Genomic DNA, 25,706 nt, shown 5'->3' on the forward strand with positions numbered 1-25,706 from the left:
AGCAAAGGAAGCAAAGTTTCCGTAATTTGTCTCCTATTGGCTTATATTGAATTCCGCTGACATTTTTCTGTACAAATCCTGGTTTTGCATTTCTAATTCGTGACCAATGGTTTATTTATTTTATTTATTTATTAATTTTTTCTCCACTGCGAATCTGCAACTGTCAATGTTGAACTAACTAAGGGTGAACTAACCCTTTAAACAATTAATACTAAGGACAGATTTCTTCAAAAAACAAACCCAACGTTCCTATTTATCAGTATTTGCCCTTTTTACACCTTAGTTTTATTTTTTATTTTTTTAATTTATTTACATTTATCACAGACTAATGTAAGCCATGTAGCTACACCATATGTAATTATTATTATTATTTATTTTTATTTATTTATATTTTGCACTGAGCACTATCGAAATGACGTTTCGTTTGCCCCAGATCCAGCAATAGGTGACCCAGTTACCTTAAATCCTCATGCCCCCCCTCTTTCTCTCTCCCTCTCTCTCTCTCTCTCTTGTCTCTGCTAGTTAAGTGTAACGTAGTAAAACAGTGTCACGTCAAAGCGCCCTGCCCTCTCTGCTGCCTTCCAGTTTCACATCATCATATGGGTGTCTTGGGTCTCACTCCCCCTTCGGTCGTGCGCGGTTTCTCAGGGACGACCTAAAATATATATCCAGGCATCAGATGATTGCTGACGCTGGATATATTAGTTGTTACCGGCGTGACATTGTTATTTACATGACTCGTGGAGCTGTGCGCGTTCCCAGGCAACCCCCGTCATGAACGCGCACTGAACGCACTCACTGACTCGATCAGTTTCATTTCTTCTATCAGAGCCGGTCGGTGTTATAGACTATGGAAAGCTGAGCCTCATTCATTCATACAGCGAAAACAGTTACTCAAAGGTCAACCAGAGCAGCCGGAAAACGAAAGGATTTTATTCACACCACAGTCGTGGTTCTCGACAAGGTGAGTATGACTGGGTTATATTTTATAATAATAGGCTAGTTTATTTTTTTTGCTGGGCGTTCAGATTAAAAACAGAGCTCAAGGTGAATTTTACCACATTTCCGGTTGTTGAAATAGGCTTTCAATAAACGTTCTGGCATATTGTTTAAAACGAAGTCCATGCCGATTATTATTTGTCCATGATGTTTATAAATCCGGGTTTTTTTCTCCGGTTAAATGGACTGAAGATAGTGTCTCAACAACAAATGCTCGTGATGCTTTACATTTAAATCAGATGCAATTCGTATGATTATTGATCTGTTTGTTTGACAAACTACCGCAATGTGGTGAACTGTTTTATTTAACTAAAACTAGCCGAACTCAGTCTGTCAAGGACTAGTCAGGATTTGTCTTTTTTTGTTCCTTTTTTTTGTGTTTACGTCACCTGATCTCTCGGTAGGAAAGGAATTTTTTAAAATCAGATCCCGTTTTTTTCTCTACTCTGTCAGATATTTCTCCTGAGAAATAAAACCCGCCAGTAATTTCGCATCTCATTTAGAGTTACAGATCTCAACAGTGTCTCAGACACTTTTTTTTCATATTGCCAAAATTACATGACAGATATTCCAACATGAACTCAAATATTTCTCAGACCAAACGTTATGATCATTTTATAGATGTGTACAACTATTCTCTCATTTGTACAGTATCTGAGTCTAAAGGTCGTTGATGGAGTGGTGTCATTACTTCCTTATTAACTACTTTTAGTGATAGACTGATTAGTCTATCTATCTATCTATCTATCTATCTATCTATCTATCTATCTATCTATCTATCTATCTATCTATCTATCTATCTATCTATCTATCCATCCATCCATCCATCCATCCAGCCAGTGAAGCTCTTCAGTGAACTAAAGAGAAGTTCTCGTCTGATTTGTTGGTGGTGTTTGGGATTATGGTTCTCCCACTCAAGATGACTCAAATCTCTAAATATTGAGATTGCCATAAGGCATGAGTGTCTAATTTCTATTTTTGGACATCTTTACATTTAAGCACACCATAAATCGGCTTGAATGAACTTGTCATTTCAACACCCACTCAGGGCATCTATTTTATGTTTTGACAAATTTGTGAACGATTTGTATGAATTCATACGATCCCAGTTGTTCGTTTTTGTTTTCTGTTCACGCCGTACTGAAGATTAGGTGGAGGTGTGGACCTTAATGCTTACATTTTTACATGTATGTATCGATATGAATCACAATTTACAAATCCAAGTTGTAAAATATTATACTTGTGAGACTGGGTTGGTCATTTTTTGGCTTTTTCAGACATGTGCATGGCATGAATAACATTTGATTAGGGGGCTTTACATTTGCAGATATTCCCTGTACAAAACTGTTAGTCATAGTTAAAGAGCCTTAGGAATCATATCATGGGAGTTCGAGCATAGAAATGAGCTATAATTTGTTAGTTTACCACTTCTCATCTTGGTAGAAAGACCTCGCCCACACTTACTGTCCTCAGAGTGCTTTCTTTTTCCCAGCCTCCTCATTCTTCATGGCAAAATGCACTTAGGTAAGTGAAAGTGAGAGCGTGATTTGCACTAAACAAATCGTCCTTGGTTCTCAGTTTGGCATCTATGGCTCCATAAAGAACCTTTTAATTCCGTCGAATCTTTCCATTCCACAAAAGGTTCTTTTTTGAGTAAATGTTCTGTAGACTAAGAAAGAATGGCTATTTTAAGAACTGTTCACTAAAAGGTTCTCTGGAGAAGCCAAATCGTTTATTCTATGGCATTGGTGTGAAAAAATAAAAAAGGAGTACACTCATTAAAGATTCTCTATTGGAATTGATAGTTCCATGAAGAACCTTTTTAAATCCATGGAATTTTTCCATTCCACAAAAGGTTCTTAATACTGGAAAAGGGTTCTTTAGATTATTCATGTTCTTTACACCAAGAAAAGTTGTACTTTTAAGAACTGATTGCTAAAAAACAGTTCTTCTTCTGAACTTTTATTTTTAAGAGTGCATCTTTATCAGCCTCACTTGAACGTTTAGCACATCATCTTTGGTTTGAAAAACCGAGCACACCAGTGGCTGGTAAAGCAGCCATTTTTGTGTTTATCTTTGGTTTTCACCTTCTCTGTTGACTTGCATCTAATTTTTAAAGGGGGTCATATGATGTTGCTAAAAAGAACATTATTTTATGTATTTGGTGTGATTGTATTCATGCAGTTTAAGGTTCAAAAAGCACATTATTTTCTACATACTGTACATTATTATTTCTCCTCTATGCCCCGCCTTTCAAGGACTGGAATTGAGAACCGCTTCTCTACACTGCTCAAAACTCATGTTTGAATCATCAGTGGCAAATCCTTTTCATATGTAAAGACTATAACGACTATAAAGACTAAAACTATAACGTACTTATAGACTGTGAGTTAGAAAAGCCGGCGTTGTAGTCTGTTCTCCCAGAATAAGGAAATAGTCCTCCATAAAATGTGCTGCACACTAAATATTTGGGTTCAACTGAACTTAACCACTGAATTCTAGTTGTGTCCTCTTTTGGAAAGCCAAACAAAGTATTTTCACTTTCACAATGAAACAGCGTCTCCACGCCATGGTGCCGGCAGCAACAGTGAGATTCAAAGTTACACCTTCTTCCTTAGTTTGTACATTTGAGCGCTGTTATGTAAATCTTCCCACATTGTGACGTAAACATGTGGGAGTATGTTAGATTGAGCTGTATTAGGGGGGTATGGTTGACTCTTAACCTTTATAAAGAATATCTCTTTGGGTTTGAGACTTTAGTCTTTGCAACTTTGGAGATCTTCTTCATGCACCAAGAGCTTGTAATACTCCAAAGAAAAAGGAAAACTTGAAATTGCATCATATGACCCCTTTAAAAAATTCCAGTCCTGTTGTTGTACATCCTGGTTATCTTGGGCACTTTGCCATGTTGAGTCTTTGCCAAAAAGTCTCAGTGTCAATGTTAATCTTAAGGGTTTGGCAGAGTGGATTTTCAGTTCAATTCTGATTGTTTTTTTCTTTCTTTCATTGAAGTAGGTGTGCGTATGTCCACCACCCTTTTCTTATTATCCGTCAGGTGAAAATGTAAAAGTCCAGTCATTTTGAAAAGTAGGCTAATATAATTCATTTACTTAAAAGCTGATTTGAGAATACATCCATGTCCGTTACAATTTTTTGATTTGGGGGTTTGTTCGAATCCCAACCCAATAAAGAAATCTAATACAAGTCTCAGAACTGAAACGCTGTAATGAGTAAGCATCTGATAACTTTAAAGTATTCCCCTAAATCTGTTGTACTCGTGTTTATTCCAATGAGCTGTTTATCTTATAGTGATTTGGAGCAATTAGCCATCAGTGTGTTCATCTGTTGTTTCTCTGCATTGCCCGTGGCTGTTGATAGTCCTTATGGGTGTTTTCATGAGGAGGGACTGATGCTCTTAATTAGACGTGCTCATAACACCATTGAGGGCTCTTGAATAAGGGGTCCGGAGCCCATGAAGTGGCCTTAATGCCTTTCAGGATTATGTGAATGCCTTTAGTTTAAGTTGGCTTCAAGTGAGATCATTGGAAAAGCAGCCTTTTAAGGCAAAATCCCTGTTAATTGGTAACATGCCTATGCAGTGGGGCCTTTGTCCTCTCTTCACTGGGAACCTCTGTCCGTGAAGAGTGATACACTGGGCTTTGGGCTCCATTATGAATGATGTGCTTGTTTCTGTTGACTGCCTTTGAGAATTGGCATGCAATAAAAAGTGGCTTTATCTTTTGTGATGCTATTATGTGAATGAGTGGCACGATTAGTCGAAAGCGGGAGAACCAGTGGACAACATGGAGACTCCCTCAGACTGAAATTCTGGGAAGCCTTTTGTCCAAATTATATCACTTGAGCCACTAAGATAAGAGATATACAAATAATTATTTAGTATCTTACCCAAATTTCCCGTAAATGTTAATCTTTCCATATAAAATAATTTTACATATATACACATATTTTTCATGATAGTAATTATTGCAATGTCTTGAATGTAATTGGTGAACAAATTAACATTTTTGGTTTTGTAATTTGAATGTGTCTCATTGTCATAATATTTAATTGGAAAATCTTACAATGCGTAAATATTAAATGTATTACATATAATATGAAATAATGTATACTAATATAATATAAAATATAAATACACTTTAAAATGTATATGTTTGTTTTATTTATTCAATGTTTTATTTTCAGAAACATCTGTTGATTTATGGAAAGTGCTGAGATACTGTGTCACAGGAAACTCTATCACCACCCTTAATGTGTTTTTAAAAGGAGAGATTACAGAAGACCCTGATGCTTGTACTTCACATGTGATTTATCATGTGCCATTTTTTTGTGATTGACAATGAAATTTGCATTTTTAATGGTCACGCTATCGGCCTCTCTGGGTTTGGAGAATGCAGCCGAGATTTGCTGTGGACACCCACAGATCTTGTTAAATTTTTAATGCAGCAGACGGCTAACTTCTGTTGTTGCGTGTAGCTGTCTCTACATGTTCTGTTGCTCTGTCCCAGTTATGCATTAATTAGTTCCAATGCTCAAAGACAGTTACGCAAATTCAGTCTTAAATTGAGGGGTTTTTTTCTGTGAAAATGTTGGTTGCTTTTTTATTTATTTTTCACCTCTTAGATGATTTCAAACTTATAATTATCATTCAGAATATGAAGTCACAGTGACCATATATTGAGCTAAATACATTTATCTGCATGTGTATGTCTAGACTAACAATTAAAATAATTTATCACTAAATAATATGTTGCATCTATTACAAAAGCTTTGATTGCTGCAATGGCTTATTTAGAGGAGATGTTTCTTCTCTGAGAGGAGTTTGCTAGCCTGACATTCTTAACATGAACTGTTGGATTGCCTTTGAGCTTGAAACTTGTTGATTGTGATATATTTCATTATGAGGTCAAACGATATGTGTTTTTCAGGACTGATACCGATTATTACTGATCAAGTAGACCGATAACTGATATTTTGAACCAACATATATATCTGGTGTAAAATTGTAAACTAGTATCAAAATTAAGAATTACAAGGGCTCTGGCAAAATCTATTTAAATGCTTTTAAATTGTCTTATTGGCAAATCAGTTTTAAAAATGACCGATAAACATAAAAATGCTTAATATCGGCACCGATAATTGGCCAGGATGATAAACAGTTGACCCCTATATATCATCACTCACAAGATCTCTAGTTGTTTCAGAAACTTTCTCTTAATCAAACCATCAGTCAGTTTAAATAGGCACTTTCATTTGGACTCAAAACAGGATGTGAAGGATGGATGTAGCTACAAGTCAGTCTATTCAGTTCTTTGTAAGGTCAAAGGTTGTGTCCAGACCCACAACTTTGCATAAAGTTGAGAACCTTGTAAATGCTGTTCTTGAAGTTCTAAACATATGTTTTCCTATATTTACCCATATGAAACCATTGTTTTACCATATATAAATTTGGGACAGCATATTTTACAATGTTTTGTTGGCTAAACCATCGAAAACCTATTAAATGGCCTGTACTTCTATCACTCACTTCTTTGCTTTATATACTGTAGCTGGACTTTATTAATTGTCATCACTCAATGTGTCCAAAACCCATTTTTGTATACTGCTAAGAGTTTAAAGAGGGTGACCACCCGAATTCTCACGGCAGTGGACCCATCTGTCCTCATCTGATGTCATTTGAATGGAGGACGTGGTGGTGGTGGTCGGTTTGGGGAACACAGTGCTACTGTCTCCACACAGAGTTCAGGGCCACTTCCTGTCAACTCGGCAAGCGAAGCCACAGATTCTTCATGTCTCATTTCAATCCTCCCTCTGTTCTCTCCTTCCGTTATGTGACAGGGGAACAAGAATAGATAGGATTTTTATTATTAAGTAGGCCTGTATTATTATGAAGCACCACTCAGCTCAGCCATTGAAGTTAGCTCTTTGAAGGGCTTTGTGCAGCCATCCAAATTAATATCTGAATGCTGTTTACTTAAATCTGATGACTTTAAGTTTTGGACATTTTTATCTAAAAAATAGCTTATCTGTTGAACCATAGTCTGGTAGTCATTGCTGCTTTCAGATATATTTTACATCGTAATCCAAAATCCATTTGTAATTTGTAATCCATATTCCATTGTAATCTGTTATCCATAACAAAATGAACAAAATTACATTTATTTTGTAGAATAGTCACTCCAAGTTCACAAGAAAAAATACTATTTGTCAAAATGTTTATCTATTGTCAAAAAAACCTGCCAAAAATGTGTCATGTATTTGCTTTGTATTAGAATTAAGTGGTCTGTTGTATCTTACGTGATAACTGAATGATTTCGGCATCTTTGATATATATCAAGACAGGAAGACTCATATTCGTGAATTCATCCTGTGGCACAGCTAGCAAAGATCCCATTTCACCATACTGTCACCTTTCTGGGTGTTGTGGTTGTTGAGGGCTGTTGTGGTCTTGCATATATACACCCACATATTTCAGCATGGAAAAATAGTCCAATCCACTGAGACCGCTCGGGGGGTGTTTTATATAGAGATGAAGTTGTTGTAGGTTTTTGTTTCATTCGAGAGTTCCCGAAAAGACGCTAGCGTTAGGTTCACTCAGTTCACAGGCTACTTAATGTTAATTTGTGCATGAATACTAAATAGGTTTTCTCATTATCTCCTGATCCTGAAGGAAAATACCTAGTGGCGCCCTGACTTAAAAACCAGAAAAAGCCTAAAAATCACATGAATCACATGTTCGTGCAGCAGATGCTTGGAATTCCCCGTTAAACGCGAATACGCCGGCAGAGCATCTTTTTAAAGGAAGTTCTTCTCTTTGTGTGCCATTTGAATATTTAAACAGTAGTATGAGCTGTAATGGTAATCGCTGCGCTGTTTGGTCCCTCTCATCAAATCTGTTATGGAAATGCGGAGGGTCAAAGGCTGTTATGTTTGATGAATCACAGATCATCCACTGGGCATTTGATTGCCGGACTGATTTGTCTTTAGCCCATTGTTTTGGTGTACATGAAGGAAACATCACCATGCTCGTGGCTTCTTCTACCCTCTTCATTTAATGAGAAGATTCAGCAGCCTTCTTTCTTTACTCATGTCTGTTTCCTTCTTTAATTTCCAGAGGAAGTTCAAAGGTGACACGTGGAACCCAGTCTTTTTTTCCAAGTCATTAGTAATCAGCTGATTCTGAGTGTTCGCTGTGCTAATGGGTCGTGTCCCGACTTGCTTGCAGAATGTGATTGTAGTTACAGCATAACTGAAGACATGAAAAGGCAGGTGTAGACCATAGCAGCACAGTCCCAAAAGTCAAGACAGTTTGTTTCAAAAGAGCTTTACATAAATACATTGGAAAATAACAGAATTAATGCAGTTAGATATATCAGTAATTACATTTCAGCTGTAAAGCAGCCCTACAAAACGTAATAGTGCCATTATTCAAGTCAGTTTTGTGAAATGTTTGAATTCTGTTTAATATCAGTGTGAATGTTGTGGAGTCATTATCCAGCTCAGTTTAATTCAAGATTTGTTCTCACCCAATAATGTCATTGCAGTTTAATCAATAATATTGCTGATTATTATTTATTCTTCTAAACCTCTAAATGGATCAGTGGATCAAGTGAATATGGTTATCATTTGAAAAATTTTCAAATATCCATTCCATCATTCCATTCATTTAAAATGTAATATTTTTAAGCAAAGGCCATAAGTTACTGTGTTTTAACCATTTATACACTTTCTGGTTAGCTTCAGTATTTCTGAGGTGCGTCCTGTTCAGCATAATTGTAGTTTAATATGTGCTAGCAACTCCAAGGTCATGGGTTCGATTCCCAAGGAATGCATGCACTGATACACTGTATTCCATCAAATAAAAATTCCATTGAACACTGTATTTCATTGAAATAAAAGCATTTGGCTAATTCCAAATTCTACAACATTTTGTAGTGTGAGTAGTCTGTTCAGGCTAAAAAACAACTAGTTAGTTTCTTCGTTAACTAAAAAAAGTGTTTTTCTTTTAAACTTGGCACACTAATCCATCACATGCATTTGAAATGCTTTTTTCAACAGCAAATTTGCCATCTGAGATGATACCACGCTTGAAAGTTCATGCCGTAGATGGTTGAGTGCGTTGTACAATGTGGGTGCAGATAGTTTAGTATCTTTTTGGGTGTGCCACTCTGAGAAATACGGGAAGCATTGCTGTGGTGAGTTGTGGGGGCTACGGCAGGTTCTCTGTGTGCTAAGTCAAATATTGCAATGTTATAACTCTTTTTTTGCATCTGGTTGGTTTGATTCAAGGTTTAGAACCGTTTGAAGTTTTGAAATGGCAATTGAAACCCATGGTTGGATGTTTAATGTTGTTGCAGTGGATATAGCAGAGAAATGATTCCTTGCTAATATTGTAAAACACATTCCTGGTAACAGATAGAGAAGACATTCCTGACTCAAGGGAAGGTGGAGACTGATAACATGTATGGTAAAATGATGGGCTGTGTGCCCTATGGGCTCCTCTCTGTGACTTCAGCCTGCCCTGGGTGTGGGAGAGATGGAAAGATGTTAGGACTCGTCTCTTTATGCGGCCTGCATTCCAGAACTGCTGCAGGGATGAGTGATCTGCCAATACGGTGAACGTACATCACTATTTTTGAAAGAAGTCTCTTCTGCTTACCAAGGCTGCATTAATTTGATCACAAATACAGTAAAACAGTGAAATATTATTACAATTTGAAGTAACTCTATTCTATATGAATATATTTTAAAATGTACTTTATACCCAAGATGCAAAGCTGAATTTTCAGCATTATTACTTTAGTCTTCAGTGTCAGATGATCCAGATGATTCTAATATACTGATTTGCAACTCAAGGAACATTTCTTATCATTATCAAAATTGAAAACTGTTGTGCTGCTTCATATTTGTTCATAAACTAATATTTTTACGGAAATTAACTAATCTATTTGCAATATACATTTTTAAAATGTTATTTTCTGATCAATTTAATGCATCCTTGCTGGGAAAAAAAAAGATTTAATTAATTTAATTTAATTTATTAAAATATTAAGAAAATGTATTTTCTCGTAAATTTATTTGCAGTATCGCGACTCCTTTTTTATTTTATTTGTTTGTTTATTGATGGACATGATCACTTTATTGTTGTATTGGAAAAATTATAAATGACAGCATTTTAATTTTGCATGATCCCCCCTTAAATCCTTTCTGCAAATTCCACAGATTTCCTCCAATAATCTCTGTGGAAAACATGCAAATTTTTTACGGGCTTAGTAAGTAGCCGAATGCAAAGTGACCCATTTCTTCAACCCTTTCGCTCTAACAACATCTTTGCACAGAAACACAGGAGCTCTGAATCATGGGAATCCAAGCAAATTACAAGTTATTGACCTGTGCCGGGCTGACATTCATTGAAATGTTCCCTTCAGTGACAAGATTGGCAGAACAGAAGGATGCAAAGAGGGTCATCTATGAGTTTCACATCAAAGACTCCGTCTTCCTTAGAAGGGCTTAGATTTGGAAGTAACACTTCTCTCTCGTGATGTGCCGCCGGATAAATGTGATGCTCCATTTTTAATCTGCAAGCTGATTCTCTGTGGCTGTATCTTTATGGGAAGAGGCTTTGCCGCAGAAAGAGTGAGAAAGGGCGACCGAGTTAAAGAAATCTGTCATTTATGAAAGTATAGTTTTGTCCACATGCTACACGCCTGGCTGTGAAAGAAACAGATGCTTCTTTCCTTTTTCATTTGGGCAATCATCAAGGGAAAGATAAACCCCAAAGGATCCGTGTATCTCTTCCACTCTCTCACAGTATCACTCATCACACATCCCCCAGCCACGCTTGTTTCTCTTTAATACTCCTGACCGCAGATCTCTGCTCTTTGCACACACACCATGACCATATTTAGACGCAGGAAAGAAGCTTGCTCGTATGATTGTTTACAGATGACAGCAGGAGATCGTAGGAGCGTGACTCACTGGCGTTGCTGAAGAATCAGGAACGCTGAATGCAAATGCAATAAACCAGCCTATTAATTACCAGCAATGGTGTATATATCAGCCATATGGCGCAATATTTCATATTTGTTGGTTTTCCGGGCTCACGGGTATTTTTAATTCATCATAGCGGTGTAATTTCACAGAAGTCATGTTCAGGTTTTACCCTAAAAATAACTGAGAAATATTTTGATTAAAGAAGAAAAGGCCTATTTCTGAAAAGAGTATAGTTTCATGACATTTAAGCATATTTTCATCATAAATTCTAAGCACTGAAATGTGAATTTCAGATCATTTTTAAAGGGGGCATGAACTTTGAAATTTAAGAGGTCATTTATGCTTTAAAGACATCCTTAAATTTTTAGAACTCAGACCATACTTGTTAGTCTAAAAACAGCTTATATTGAAGCTAATCTGCCCAAACGACAGCTTGTGGAATGTGCCACTTTATGACATTATAGTGTGGATAATCCCCGCTTCTGCAGAAGATCAACGCCTGCTTCTACATCGCTGCCTGTTTAGCTCCGCCCACCAATTTGTGGTCTTAATGTAAATAATGAGAGGTTTTTCAGGATTTTCAGAAACATTGAAGTTTGGTCAGGACATATCCAAAAGGCTTGTCGTTTTATTATTATTATTGTTATTATTATTTATTTTTTTATAAAGTCAATGGAATAAAATAAACAGCCTAATTAAAATAAACTGAAAATAAAATATAAAAACTAAGTAGAAAAATGTAAATATAAATAAAACAACCAAATAAAAAAAAATATCTAAAATTAAAAATAGTGCATTAGTAAATGAATACTAAAAGCTACTCAAATAAAGACTTCACGATCAAAGAGAGATAACTTTTTTTTTTCTTTTTTTTTTTTACGTACAGGTATAACATTTGCTGACCATTTTCGTGAGAGTTTTATCATGAAGTTTACAAAGCCCTGCAGTTCTCCTCATGATATCTTGGCTCAGACTTTAAAGAATGTGATATGTTTACACTGTACACACATACTAACACCTCTTTGTGAGCTCTCTCTAGCCAAGAAAATGGTTCTGTTATGAAGCAGGTTTTATTTTTACACAGGCTTCATACTTTCAGCATGAATTCCACAGCGCTTTCGTGTCATCTAGTAACAAGACAGCTGGACGGTGAGCGATAAGTTTGCTAGGCATGAATTGGGGCCACTTCCAAACTTGTTGGGTTTTGCGGTTGTAATTGTCGGCCTGAATGTTTGCTGCTTGTCTTAAACTCAGACTTTGAAAATGCATGACCTGTTGTGGTGTATCAAATACAAACGCATACGCTGGTTAAGCCATGTTTATTCATGCATTTGCCTTTGTGATGTGTAATCCTACCACACCTTTCATGCAAAGCAGCAAAAATACTGCTCAGATTTGCTATGCAGGATATGACTGATCAAAGGTGTTTCAGAACATTGTCAGCTCATATGGACACAGTGTAATTTGTAATTTGCAAAGCAGGTTCAATTTGATGTAATGAAAGTGTCTTATGTTTCTTTTTAAAATGCATTATCTTTTTGCAGAATGCTGTTAGCTCAATCAGGGTGAAATTGTCTAGACTCTAGAGACGTGCATTTTCAAGCTCTATTGGAAAATGCAAATGTGCCAGTTTTCATAGACCGCAGAATGTCAGACTGAACAATGCCTTATCTAACACAAATGTGTGATATCAAATTCATAGTTTGATTTGAGTATAAACAGTGTTATTTTCATGTCTTGGTTGGATTAGTTTGACTTTGAGAAACCTGTTTGAAAAGAATCAGTTGTGTTTGCATTGCTGTTACTTAAGTCGGGTACCGGAAGTCAAAATCCCGTTAATTTTTTCAGTGTGGAATTGATTTTTAATCATAAGTCCTAAACCTTTAAAGACAGACCTACTTTGAGCTACGAGGTTGTTAAACTCATCCAAACTTGTACAAGTTTCTTTCTTCTGTTGTTGAACACAAAAAAAGATATTTCGCAGAAAGTTGGCAATCTAACAGTTAACACAGCCATCGACTTCCATGGTAATTTTTTTTTCCATAATATGCAAGTCATTGGCTACCGTCAACTGTTAAAATTATTAGTTACAGGCTACATGTCAATAATTTAAAATTTCTCCATTTCTAACTGTATTAATGCCATTTGCTGTGTGTCATGGTATTGTTACATGGTAGTTTTTTCCCTCATTAAATTAGTTATTTACACAGTACTGTACCTAAGAGGATGCAAAATCTCAAATAAATAACTAAACTGCTGGGTTACGTCTAGGGCTGTACTAGAATAATCGAATATTCGTTCGGTGGGGTGGCATTCGATTTTCAGTTTTGAGATTCTAATATTCTTTTTTTTTTTTTTCAACAAGTGACTTCCGTCGCGGATTCATTCTCACTCATGCTTGAACCGCCTGTTGGCGAACGTAGTGATTTATTTAATCTCATACTGAATAGGTACAAAATGCCCAAGACCTCAGATGTTTGGGAGCACTTTAAATTAAGTGAGGATGACAAGACAAAGGCAGTGTGTCAAATATGTGATTTGAAACTGGCCTACCACAACAGCACCACAAGTTTGAAAAATCACCTGAGTTCTGTAAGTAGCACGCGGCAAAAAAAAAAAAAAAACTGCTTTTATGCGCTTAATTTGCTATGATAAACAGGCTAATTGCAACATGCTTTCAATAAAAGCATCGCGCATTTTAAAGATTTAAATTAACAAAAAGTCAGAATAAGACAAAATAAATCCCTTATATAGAATAAAACTAATTGTAATAGATATTACATTTTGTGTCATTTTAAAAACAATTAATTTATTCTTGTTCAACTGTTTATAAGCATGCTACCATGTTCTTTATTTATTACAGTTCGTTGAAATCACTGTGTGTTACTAATTTAATTTCTGTTTTGGGATTCATTTGTTTTAAAGAAATGTTCGTTATTAATACCTTATTAAAGTTCTTGCTCTCAACAGACTTTTCCGTTTGTGGAGTATAAACCTGCCCGTGTAATGCGTACCGGAAACTGTTCTAATTAAAAGATTATTAAATGTTTATTAATATTTAAAGTATGTTTGCCACCTGATCATATTGCACCAAATGCAACACTGCACTCCACTGGGTCTGCCGCAATTTACGATGCCGAAGAGTGAAACGTGAAGTCGTGAAAGATGATACAAATGCAAACCGACACTATTATTATATATTTAGCCCCACCCACCGAAGCCTCGAATATTCGATATTAATTTCCACCTAAGCTTCGAAGCTCAAAAAATGGCATTCGAAACAGCCCTAGTTACGTCTGACCAGGATCTGGGTAACACAAAGTCTATCCAAACACTGAAAAAATAACCCAATTTACTCAACCCAGAATTTGGGTTGGAGAAATTAACCCAGGAGTTTTAAGATTGTGCATTGCAACTCTTTAATGAAGTTTTTAATTTAATCCTAATGGGAAAAAAATATAGGAAACGTCCACTCATGCATTGTTGCTCATAGTTAAACAACCACCCACTAAAGCCTTGCATCATGGTGCCATTTTTTATTTTTATTTGCCATTTTCTGTAAATTCACTCTCTTTGAAAAATGAAGAAAAAACACCCTTTACTGTAACAGCAGCTACATCATGTCTCAACTTGACATGTCCTGCTGTGTTTTAACATTACTTTGTTTCCCCCCCTCTGCATTCTCAAGTGTAAATGATGTAAGGCAGTCATGCCCACTGATAGCCTCGCAAATATGCTTTTATAATAGCATAAATGTAGCAGAATCTAATCCCTTTCATACTGGCCAGTGCTAAAAATGCTAGTATTGTTGGGAATGCAGTGATTAGTATCTGCCGATCCTGCCACTGGTCATGGAGAGATTACAGCCCGTGGGCTTTCTGTGAATTAACATCAAAATGTTTTTCCTGGATTATTGGATTTTCCTCCATGCAATGTTTTCCTTTTTCGCTCTTAATTTGATTAGGGAACGTGCTTTGTTTTGTAGCTTTTAGCACTGGAAATACATTCTATTCAAGTGAATAACATCAGTTCAAATGAAAGGTTTGCGAATGCAAGGGTTGCCAAATTCAGCAGAGGAAAATAAGAGACACTCCCAGTTTCTTTATTCCACATTTGCCATTTTAAGATTTAAATAAACCGGTGATGGCAGGTGACAAATGATCACATTGTAAACCGAAAGCAAAACGTCACAGACGCAGTGTTTGTGCTTGTGCATAAAATATTCACTGCTCGATTAAGTGAAATGCAGTTACTGACATATTATGCCATTGCATCTGTTGTAACAAAATAAAATCATTCAAATGTCCTATTTAAGGTTATTTAGGGTTTTGGGAGGGACAGAACACATTCAGATGGTATATAGTAAGGAAATGAGTGACAGAAACTCTGATTCATTTACATGCAAATATATTAAAGCATGCTGTCGGAGCGTGCTGTCTTCAGTGTGTAAAATATAAGCCGCACACTTGATCTGACACATGTGGCTGATTACAGACATGCTCAAGAGAGAAGCTTCCATTCCGCCATAAATGATTTCATGTGTGTTGGCAGCCGATTAAGGGGTGAAAAGGTTTTTAGAAATGTTATCTTAGAGGTGCAAGCGTCACTATTGCTTTTGAAGCATGTTGTTTTTTGCATGTTTCAGTACTTTCTTGTGTCCCAGGTTAATGTAGACTGATGTGGATTATGATAAGTGTACGTTAAGTGAGATGATACAGGAGACCGATTTAGGAAACCTGGATGAAAACAGTCATTACTTGTGCAGTTTGGTAAGTAGCTGTGAGGTTTTTATGGACAAGGACCTCTTACATATTATTTGGAAAATGAATAAAACTAGTTATTTTTTAACACTGAAGCATTGTTTTTAGGATGCACAATATAATCATTCTGTCTGATACTGATTATTTTCAAATTATGGTCAGAAACCAATAAATGGCTGTTTATTAAAATAATAAATATTAAAATTCAATGCTATTTTTTGTCAAAAATCAATCACTTTAAAATGGTACAAGTGAATTTAGGTCAGTGTTATTTTAGTATTATTATATAGACTATCTGTGTATTTGTGTATATGTACTAGCTACATATTTTTTTAGCATTTATTTTATATTTCTAGTTTTTGTTTTAATTTTATTTATAGTAATTTTATTGCATTCATGTTATTTGTAATTATTATTTATTATTTGTTATTTGTATTTATTTTTTAATATTCCCGTTTAGTTTTTTTTTATTATTTGTCATTTTTATTAGTATATATCTATATATATCTGTTGTAATTTTTTATTTTTTATTTTAGTACTTCGACCTAAACAATTTATTTCAGTTAGTATTTTATAAAGTTTTTCATCTAATATTTATGTTGTTGTTTTTTATGCTTTATTTCAATTAACAGAATCTATATTTTCAGGGGTTTTTAATATCAATAACACTGATTTATGCATTAACATGTAAGGTTAAAAAAAATATTAATTATGAAGTTTGCTAAAGATTATGTCATAAAGATAAAATTTGTAAAAAGACACAATTTGAAAGGCATAGTTCAGCTAAACAAAATAAAAAGTTTACACACCCTTTTACATTCTATCTTCTGAAAGTACACAAAAGCAGATATTTTGAAAGTTAGACAACACATTCAAAGATTAATTTCTGGTCCTGATATATCGTGCATCCATACATTTAATTGAACAAAAGTGGCCGGATTTGATACCTTACCTCCCATATGAGCACCATGGCTCAGTGTATGTGGACTGATGCTCTCACAGATGTTATACAAAGCCTCTAGCTGTAGACAGGCCGGTTCATTTGTGTTGTGATTCCTCGAGAGAGTGGTAATACCGACTCAGTATTACCCTGTGCTGAAAAGCAGCCTGTCCAGACAGGCGGTCTGAGTTCTTATGTGATCGCCTGACTGTTCGCCGTGATCCTTCCACCTCTCTCAAAGACCCTCACCTTCCCGTTCATCTGCTCAGACACTCCTGGAATTCCAATAATCGCTTCCCTTCAGATGGAGTAAATATTGACTGGAGCACCTCCCGCCTCACTGTTTTTCGCTGACCGGCCGGGTCTGCATTCAGAGCTCTTCAAATCAAACTAGCTTTGACTTCCTGTCCATGCCTGTTGTTCAGTATGTCAGGATTTTTTTCTTTTCGAGGGGTTCATGATCCGGTTCGAGCAGGTAGTGCACACATGCTGTATTGTCAATCTGTATAATGATTTACTGAGGTGTCAGTAACAAGGAAGCATGCATGAAGAAGAGGAGGAGGAGGAGGAGGAGGAATGTAAACATGGAGCCTGAGCTCTATCTGATCATCGTCTTTCTCTGTGTCAGTGGGTAAACACGGCTTTAGTGATGAAGAGCAAATAGTTCAGCATACTACTGGGCAAACGTTTTTTGAAAGAAGCTTCTTATGCAAATAGAGGCTTCATTTATTTGATTAAAAAATACATTAAAACATTAATACTGTGAAGTATTATTACTGTTAAAATAAAGTTTTCTAATTTAAATACATCTCAAAATGTAATTTAATTGATCAAAGCTGAATTTTCAGCTTCATAAACTCAGTATTTAGTGTTAAGATTATATTTTTAGTTTTCATTTTAGTTTAGTTTAGTTATTTATTTTTAATTTATTTTTATTTATTTAGCTTTTAATAGAGCTTAATTTTTTATTTTAAATATAGTATTTTTATTTTATTTATTTTATTTTCGTTCTTCAACTGAAAGTTAGTAAGTTGTCAAGGCTATACTTTATAATTTAAATTTTATTTATTCCAGTTAACATAATTTGTTTTAAAAAATGTAACACTTTTATAGTAGTAAAAAAAAAAAGAAACAAATATTTCAAAAGAATTTTGAGGGGTTTTTTTTTCAGAATTTTACAAATATTTTTGTTTCATAGTTTATACAATTAATTTTTTACATTATTGTTTTTCATGTATTATTTTTAGATTATATATTATGTAAACAGTTGACCATGTTCATGGTAATGTTAATACCTATATCTTAAATTAGTTTTATTACTGTATTATTAGATTTTTTTTTTTTGGTACTGTGTGTTACAACATGATTTCCATGTAAAAATCTTCTTGGTCCTAAAGCAAAACCAGTCCAGGGTTTGTGAAGCGCTGTTTTACATTATTGCATTTCGCCATTTGAGTCTTACATTTCCAAAATGACTTGCATTGCATTCAGAGATTTGCTTGGCTCTGCACGTGCATGTAATGTGTGTGTACTGTGGCAGTGAAAAACATCTGTACAGAAGTGTTATTGAGGTAGCTAGCTGTAAGCATGTCAACCTTAATGATCTTCTTCTTCAGAAGTCTCTTCAAACTCCTCCATGACCGCTGATAACCTGAGGGAGAAGACTGACCATTGATAAGGCTGCTATAGCATCACAATCAGACTTGTTGTCTTGTAATTGCTACAGTCCTGTCCTGGAGTTTGTTGAGTTGGAGTTGAGCCTCAGATGGAATGTTATCATGGGTTAGTGATTACAGAGTGAATGTTGATAATCTCGCTCCAGAACAAGCGTCTGGATTAGACCTCCATTGGTACTGTATGCTGTGACATGGAAAAGCATCCAACTTTTCTTTAATTAAAAACAATAAGCATATTAATATACAATATACCCAAACTCCTAATCTTTATGTTCACATCTATAAAGTTTGCTTACATGATAGTAGTTCAATGCTTTTTATATTTGTATTGCATTCACCAGTGGTGTAATATTTGTATTATTGTAAAATGTAAGTGCTTAACCAAAAATCATGTAGTTAATTAAACACTACCATTTAAAAGTTAGGTAGACATAGATAAAAAAAAAATACGTTTCCAGCCCCAAACGTTTAATAGTATTTTATTTTTCCTTTTTTAATGTTTTTTTTTTTTTTTGGCACATGTATTGGTCATGATATATAAAAAGGTTGACGTTATAACAGCTCTGAGACCTCGGAAAACTTTGCATAACATGACAAAACCTCAGCTGCTAAACTGGAGGGGGAGTTTTATTTTCTGTGTGCTTTCAGGTGCTTTTCCAGTTCAAGTGAATTAAACACTTTCATCCACATGTTTTCTCTGGCTTAGACGCTGACGTACAACTTGTACCAAAGCGGCTTATCCACAGTTAATGAAAAGTTTGATGTTGACCATGCAAATGCAGGAATAACATGATAGATATCTTTGGCAGAGAGGCACCTGTTGACTGATAGTGATGGGAAAAGAGAGAAATGGTGCAAAGGGTAAAAAAAAAGATGAAGAAATCTAGACCTTTCAGTAATTTTCAGTCTCAATATTATTTCACCTCTATTGACTTAACTAGAACTGCATCCACCTTGTTGCAATTGATTTCTCAAATTTTTTAATAATAGAAGCATGAGCTGAATTGTGCCACATAAAGAGTATGTACATTGGTGGTGAAGTGGTTAAAGTCCCATGTTGGAAGGTTTGCAGGTTCGAACCACACAAGGAGCGATCTGTGAGTTGTATCCATTGAACTTAAGCACTTAACCTCAAGTGTGTATGTCAACACACCTCGCAGCACAAGCATCACTTCGAAAAGCATTACAGATAGTGTCATTAATGGGTGATTTTTACAAGTAGCAAAACCTTAAGTGTGATTTGTATATAAAAAATGTAAATTACATTTTTAAAATATATGTATGTATTGAACAAACAATAAACAATACATTTATTACTGTATTGATTAATCTCTGTTAATGCTAGTTAATGAAAATGGACTTATTCATTGTTTGTTCATGCTAATTCACAGTGCTTTAAATAATGTTAACAAGCAAAACTTTTGATTTGAATAATGCAGTAGTTAATGTTGAAATTAACATCAACTAAGATGAATAAATGCTGCAGAAGGATTGTTCTTACTTAGTTCATGTTAACTAACATTAACTAATGGAAGCTTATTCCAAAGTGTTGCCAATGTTTTATACATTAAATCATATACAAAATTAGATAGATAGATAGATAGATAGATAGATAGATAGATAGATAGATAGATAAACACGGGTCGACCGATTATCGGCACCGATATTAAGCATTTTTATGGTTATCGGTATTGATCTTTTTTAACCCCTTTACGTGCAAACATCGCCGACGGCCCCAGTTTATTATTGTTTCACTTTCACAGCACATTAAACATCACTCTCTTACTTGATCTGGACAAACTGTGCATCAATTGAAAGTTTAAAGACTCTAGCTTTGATATTTGACCAATATTTTGATACAACATTGTTGCAGTGACAGATATTTTGTGATTTATGTCAGGAGTGCAAAATAATAAATCCGTATTATGCCCCATTTTGAATAGAAATTCACCACTCACTCATATTCAGTCACGTCAGCAGCGGTTTATTTGTGTTCACATAGACTCACTGAACAGCGTCAATAAGGATTTATAGACCAAAGATGCATATCTGCGGAGATATATGGATATATTTACTGATGTTTACTTCATATTTCTTCAGACAGAATCGTCATTTCTATTCATTTTCCACTGATTTACGCGATCTGATGATAAATAGCCTCTCCCAGACCCGTCTCTGTTTGTTTGCTTCCGTGTACTCGAGCTGTGACCCAGACAGACTCTGATTGGACGTTCGGCTTGTCAATCTGACAGTCCCAAAACCAGACAGCGTCAGATCGTGTCACATGGTTCGTGAACAGTTCCTGGTTCATATCTGCTCACAACAACACTGAAACACCTCTGTATACACGAAATATCCGAATAATAAACCCGCGATTACGATAGAAAAGCTTGGTATGAGATTTTCTTGAGATCTGGGGGATTTTATAAAATATAAAAATAAATGTACATCGTAAATGCTAACTTGTGCAGCTATGAAAAAGGCTACAAATAGCATATTTTTACAATAGTAAACGACCAAATTCCACCCCTGATCGCTAAAGGAAGTTATTATAAACACTCGATCGGGGTTTAAAGTGAGTTTTGTATAAAAGTGTACTAATAATTTCATAAATTGTCTGATGTAGCTTGATGCTAACGTAGCTCTAATGCTACTAATAGCAGGTGCTTTTCTTCTTCATAATGCATTTTTGTCTCAATAATTCACGTCAAGGTCGTAAGAAAATGTTTTGTTGTATTTTTATAGTAAGACTTTTGATAAATCTTACAGATCTTACAGAGATGACAAGGGCCATAAATCAATCTGATTAGCCTTCTCTAAAAAACACACATGACATGGCCTTAGAAAATATTTCATAAAATTCGCAGTTTTACAGATTCGATTATGAAATTTCTAATGAAGTTTTGAAAGACTTGTGGCTTTAGCTACACTCTATTTCTAAACTCATATCTTACATCAACACATTTTTAAATACATTTAAAAAATATGTTTTTAATATTTTTATTTTTGTTTTTATGTTTGAGCTTATATATCTCTATTATCATAACAGTCTGAGTGATTCTGACTCCTGAACAGTAAACTTTGAAGTGTCAGCTTTGTGAACATATGTTGAATATGTATCTAGTCTCCATGCCAAAAAAGGAGGTGCCTAGAAAGGGGTTAAAACCAGTTTACCAAAAAAAACTGTGGTATTAAAAAACAGTCTAAGAAAAAAAGAGACCTTGTTATTTTTATTTTTTACATCAATTATATAATATACTGTAATATTCATTGTTAAGAGCAGTTTAAATATGTGTTATTGTTATATTTTCATTTAGGTTTTAGTACTTTTTCACATTATGATAATAATAATAATAATAATAATAATAATAATAATAATAATGAAAAGCTAATTCAAATACTTCAGTAGTATATAAAACAACACTTGTGGGTAGCACTATAGATTTATTCTTTGCTCCATAGCATGTGAAAGTCACTTTGGATAAAAGCCTCTGATAAAACATAGCTATGAACAGTGGTGGACGAAGTACACAAATCAAGTACTTGAGTAAAAGTACACATACATATAATAAAATATTACTCCAGTAAGAGTAAAAGTACTCCTTTTTCAATTTTACTCAAGTGAAAGTACAAAATTACTCAATTTTGTATGTACTTAAGTAAAAAAGTACTGAAAGATAGATGTTTGCAATTTTATATAGGCTAATTTAATTTTATGTTATGTATGTGTGTGTGTGTGTGTGTGTGTGTGTGTATATATATATATATATATATATATATATGGTTGAATAAAAATATTTGTACATTATTTATAAAAATTACCTCAAGTTAGCACCAGCAAGCTTGTTAGCTAGACATTTAGCATCGGCTACAATATTTACTTATTTTCAGTATGGTTATGAATAAACATCCTTGTCTAACGTTACTTTTCTAGTTAATCCAAACAATATAACGTTACTGTTGATAAACAATATAAAAACAGACGTCATAGTAGCATTTTAATAAAACTGTTAATATTACCGCAGCGGGGAATTTGGAGATGCATGAGTTATTTTATTCAATCTGTGTTAGTTTAAGGTTATTTTATTTTTTAACCTAAAACACAGAGACGCTGATTGCACTCGAGCAGAGGATTTAGCTCCCAAACAACTGACAATTTTGACCTAAATATGATTTTCAGTTACAATAATTAATCCTAAATTTCGACATTAATAACTTACTTTTAGCAACATCAGACGCACGCGCTCACAAGATCTCCCGGTTCTTACTTCAGTAGACTCGCACTAAACGGTTCATTTGAATCGGTGAGTGGTCGACTCCAGAACAGCTGCAATCGGATCATTCTAATTCGTAAACGAATCGTTTGGTGCGATTCGAGATCCGATTAATGTTTATTTTGAAAAGACTCAGTTCGTTCGTGATGAATCAGACACCGCTTTTGCATGTCCGAGCACATGATATATTATAGGTAACGATATGTTTTATGAAATGTTGTGAAGTTAAAAGTACTCAAAATAAAACTACTCCAGTAAAGTACAGATACTTGAAAAATTTACTTAAGTACAGTAACGAAGTAAAGCTGCTCCGTTACTGTCCACCACTGGTCTATGTCTCATAACTTTGAACGCTCCTCTGGTTTCAGTTGTGTTTTTGTTTATTTTGGTGACGTATAAATAAAGTCTTCCCATCTGCCTGCACTTGAGTCTTCGCCTCTTGCGATCCGTGACACTACGTCCTTAATAACAATGAATGAAAAGTTTAGAGCCCTACTGATGATTAAGTCTAGAGAGTGTCCAACTTTGTCTGTGGGTCCATGTACACATGCTGAATCGACAGGTAAAAAAAAAAAAACAAGTCCAAATATTCATCTATCATCAATTAACTGTTTGACAAACACGCTTCGAGATCTGAATTAAAAAAAATCTCAAACATGCTCCGAAGTCCCAATCTGAATCAATCGAGTCGCGAACATGCTCCGAAGTGCCGATCTGTATCAACCGAGTCGCAAACATGCTCCGAAGTCCCGATCTGAATCAACCGAGTCGGGAACATGCTCCGAAGTCCCGATCTGAATCAACCGAGTCGCGAACAGGCTCCGAAGTGCCGATCTGTATCAACCGAGTCGCAAACATGCTCCGAAGTCCCGATCTGAATCAACCGAGTCGGGAACATGCTCCGAAGTCCCGATCTGAATCAACCGAGTCGCGAACAGACTCCGAAGTCCCGATCTGAATCAACCGAGTCGCGAACAGGCTCCGAATTGCCGATCTGAAAACTTCGACCAAAGAATGTAAAAAATAACTCTATTTCTCTAATAACTCTAACTCTACAACTCTATGAAAGATTCAGATCACGTATCTAAAAATAAATCGCTATAGTAAAAGAGAAATAATAAGAGGAGTGAAGTTTCCTACCATTCCGCGGCGCGTCTCCGCCCCTCACACACGCGTTTACAGCGCTAAATTAATCATCTTTGCTAATTATTATACATTAACTTCATTGTCAGCTTCAGGTACTTCATTTATTATTGTTCAATGAACTGTTTGAAACAAAAAAAGGTTGTATTTCAGTAATAATTCTAAATTATCAAAATAAAATATATAAAATAAATAATAAAAAAATATGATTTTCAGTTAAAATAATTAATCTTAAATTTCGACATTAATAACTTACTTTTAGCAACATCAGACGCACACGCTCACAAGATCTCCCGGTTCTTACTTCTGTAGACTCGCACTAAACGGTTCATTTGAATCAGTGAGTGGTGACTCCAGAACAGCTGCAATCGGATCATTCTAATTCCTAAACGAATAGTTTGGTGCGATTCGCGATCCAATTTAAAAGTTTATTTTGAAAAGACTCAGTTCGTTCATGATGAATCAGACACCGCTTCTGCGTGTCGGAGCACGTGATTATATTATAGGGAGTAACGATATGTTTTATGAAATGTAGTGAAGTTAAAAGTACGATCTTATGCTTTGGAATGTAGTGAAGTAAAAGTAAAAGTTACTAAAAATAAAACTACTCCAGTAAAGTACAGATACTTGAAAAATGTACTTAAGTACAGTAACGAAGTAAAGCTACTCCGTTACTGTCCACCACTGGCTATGAATATCACAGTTATGGCAATGCAGTGTAGCCCAATAAACAAGTGTTTTATAGAGATATTACGGCTGAAATGATTGCAAGAACAGGTTTTTATGGTGCTGTTACATCACCAATCACAGCCTCTGCTTGGCAGATTGAGTTCAAGAAATAACTTTATCCGATAACAGAAAGGAGGAAAGGATCTCGGGTCAAAAGAAAAACTTTGCAGCTGAGTTCTAATTCCTGTAATGCTCAAACCCCTGGGAAGTGTGTGGGATTGGTGATCCTCTGGCTTTCCTCCTGCATAATTAAGCAAATCTGAAGCCTTTGATCATAGATTGGACTCTCTCTCGCTCGCTGTCTGCAGGTGTTTTGGACTCCATGGATGCTTGTGCATAATTTAGAGATGGTTTTGCTTGGACTTTAAAAAGAGGAATTAAAACAGGCTGCATAGCAACAGAAGAGTGAATAGTTGCAGTATCACACACTCCAGATTGCACGATGGGTGGAGAACAATGGACGCTTTTGTTTTATCCAACTGAAGGAGTGCTTTCTACATATGACTGAGAAATAATGGGTAACAGTAATCAGTTCATTAAGTCATTTAGCAGACGCTTTTATCCAAAACAACTTACAAATGAGGACAATTGAAGCAATTAAAATAAACAAAAGAGCAATTATATGCAATTGCTATGACAAGCCACGGTTATTCTAATGCAAACACGTAGCAAGGGTATATTGAATAACATGAGACCCAGTAAATAATTAAAGAATAAGTATTTCTGGGTAAACTACTTCTTTACAGAATGTTGCAAGAAGTTGCTATTAAAAAAAGTATGTTGAATTAAACATTAAAATACAATTCTCAGCAAGGTATGATTTTTGCAAGGGTGTTGCTATGTATTTGCTATGGTGCTATAAGTGGTTACACGGGTGTTCTGGATGGTTGCATTATAATATTATTTTGTTTTGTGAATAATTCATAAATATAAGCAACTTAATAAATAAATAAATAAATAAATAAATAATATATAAATCTCTGAGTATAAATCTCTGAAATATATTTTTTATATTTTATATGTATTTAAATATATAGTACTGATATAAAAGTATATTAATAAAATATATAAAAAAAATGTATTTTTATTTTAAAATGACAATCTGTTTATTTAGTCAAAATAAAAAACTTGTTAAATTGGATATATATATATATATATATATATATATATATAT

At 35.0% G+C, this 25,706-nt stretch overlaps 1 protein-coding gene across 2 annotated transcripts in view; it reads left to right on the forward strand.

Moving 5' to 3' along the window:
• The first annotated feature begins 536 nt into the window (after positions 1-536).
• LOC113041276 (proto-oncogene tyrosine-protein kinase Src-like) overlaps positions 537-25,706 on the forward strand; it is a 53,455-nt gene continuing 28,285 nt past the window's right edge. Inside the window, exon 1 of one of the 2 annotated variants that reach the window (XM_026199716.1) lies at positions 537-964. The gene's annotated coding sequence lies outside the window, so the exon portion shown is untranslated. The remainder of the gene's footprint in view (positions 965-25,706) is intronic. The other variant, XM_026199717.1, reaches the window with a different exon arrangement.

The sequence above is a fragment of the Carassius auratus genome, chromosome 23 (genome assembly GCF_003368295.1).
Source record: "Carassius auratus strain Wakin chromosome 23, ASM336829v1, whole genome shotgun sequence".
Classification (NCBI taxonomy): domain Eukaryota; kingdom Metazoa; phylum Chordata; class Actinopteri; order Cypriniformes; family Cyprinidae; genus Carassius; species Carassius auratus.